Here is a 2,500-nt window from a genome sequence, read left to right as displayed (position 1 = left end):
TTTAACTTATTGCATTTTCCTAAATCGGCTTGTTTTGCTTATTGCATTTTCTTGAACGCTGTTTTGCTTATTGATTTTCTCTTGAATTTTCGCTTTTGTTTGGCTTATTGCATTTTCTGAATCGGCTGTTTTGCTTATTCTTTTGCATTTCTTGAATTTTTCGGATGGTTTTTATTATTGCATTTTTTCGAATCGGCTTGTTTTTGCTTATTGCATTTTCTGAATCCGGCTGTTTTGCTTATTATTTAATTTTGAATCGGCTGTTTTACTTATTGCATTTCTTTGAATCGGCTGTTTTCGCTTTTATTGATTTTCTGAATCGGCTGTTTTGCTTAATTGCATTTTCTGAATCGTCGTTTTACTTGTTTATTGCATTTTCTGCAAATTCGGCTGTTTTGCTTATTTTTGCCCCATTTTGAATCGGCTGCCTTACTTATTGCATTTTCTGAAATCGGCTGTCTTACTTATTGCATTTTCTGAAATCGGCTGCCCTTACTTTATTGGCATTTTCTGAATCGGCTGTTTTGCTTATTGCATTTTCTGAATCGGCTGTTTTACTTATTGCATTTTCTGAATCGGCTGTTTTACTTATTGCATTTTCTGAATCGGCTGTTTTACTTATTGCATTTTCTGAATCGGCTGTTTTACTTATTGCATTTTCTGAATCGGCTGTTTTGCTTTTGCTTTTGGATTGGGGGGGGGGGGGAATTTTTCGCTGTTTTGCTTATTGCATTTTCTGAATCTGCTGCCTTTTACTTTATTGTCTTTTCTTGAATCGCTTTTGTCTTACTTTTATTGCATTTTCTGAATCGGTGCTGTTTTTTGCTTATTGCATTTTCTGAATCGGCTGTTTTACTTATTGCTTTTCGGAACATCGGCTGTTTTTACCTATTGCTTTTTCGAATCGGCTGTTTTACTTATTGCATTTTCTGAATCGGCTGTTTTACTTATTGCATTTTCGGAATCGGCTGTCTTACTTATTGCATTTCCTGAATCGGCTGTTTTATTTATTGCATTTTCGGAATCGGCTGTTTTATTTATTGCATTTTCGGAATCGGCTGTCTTACTTATTGCATTTTCGGAATCGGCTGTTTTACTTATTGCATTTTCGGAATCGGCTGTTTTACTTATTGCATTTTCGGAATCGGCTGTTTTACTTATTGCATTTCGGATCGCTGGTTTTACCTTATTGCATTTTTCGGAATCGGCTGTTTCTTACTTAATTGCATTTCTGAATCGGCTGTTTTATTTTTATTTGCATTTCGGATCGGGGCTGTTTTCTTTATTGCATTTCGGAATCGGCTGTTTTATTATTGCTTTTCCGAATCCGTTGTTTTACTTATTGTTTCATTTTCTGAATTCTTTTGGCTGTACTTGTGGCATTTCCTTTTAATCGGCTGTTTTTCCTTTTATTTTGGCATTTTCGATCGTCTTGTTTCTTACTTTATTGCATTTCCTGAATCGGCTGTTTTATTTATTGCATTTTCGGAATCGGCTGTTTTATTTATTGCATTTTCGGAATCGGCTGTTTTATTTATTGCATTTTCGGAATCGCTGTTTTTATTTTACTTCTTGCATTCCGAATCGTATTTTATTTTAACTAATTTGCATCGGAATCGGCTGTTTTACTTATTGCATTTTCGGAATCGGCTGTTTTATTTACTTTTAATTGGCATTTTTTCGGAATTTTCGGTCGGCTGTTTTACTTATTGCATTTTTCCGATCGCTGTCTTACTTTTATTGCTTTTCTGAATCGGCTGCTTTTACTTATTGCATTTTCTGAATCGGCTGTTTTACTTATTGCATTTTCTGAATCGGCTGTTTTGCTTATTGCATTTTCTGAATCGGCTGTTTTACTTATTGCATTTTCTGAATCGGCTGTTTTACTTATTGCATTTTCTGAATCGGCTGTTTTGCTTATTGCATTTTCTGAATCGGCTGTTTTACTTATTGCATTTTCTGAATTGGCTGTTTTACTTATTGCATTTTCTGAATCGGCTGTTTTTGCTTATTCTTTTCATGAACTCGGCTGTTTTATTATTGCTGAATCGGCTGCTTATTGCATTTTCTGAATTGGCTGTTTTACTTATTGCATTTTCTGAATCGGCTGTTTTACTTATTGCAATTTCTGAATCGGCTCTGTTAAGTGCTTCCTCCACATTTCCTACATGTTTTTCAGTCATTGTTTTACCTCGTGCACTTTATAAATCGATCCTGTTCAGTAACTCTTTTTTTTTTTCATATTTCCAAGATGTTCCAGACTTGGAAGCCGCCCTTTATCATATAAGTACATCTGACTGAATATCTTCCCTGGAACGTGTTGTGTTGCTAATTCTGTGAATGTTTTGCATAAATATGGGTATATAAACAGATCATTCTTTAATTATATTCATTGCACCAGCTTAACTATCAACATCAATAAGTGGACTATTCCATAATCTTGCAGTAGAGGAAATCGATTTCTGTAACCACGCACTAAACGAAAAGCCGTTTAATATTC

This window comes from Macrobrachium nipponense, chromosome 2 (assembly GCF_015104395.2).
Source record: "Macrobrachium nipponense isolate FS-2020 chromosome 2, ASM1510439v2, whole genome shotgun sequence".
NCBI lineage: Eukaryota > Metazoa > Arthropoda > Malacostraca > Decapoda > Palaemonidae > Macrobrachium > Macrobrachium nipponense.
The sequence above is the reverse complement of the archived record's forward strand: the minus strand, read 5'-3'. Positions refer to the sequence as shown.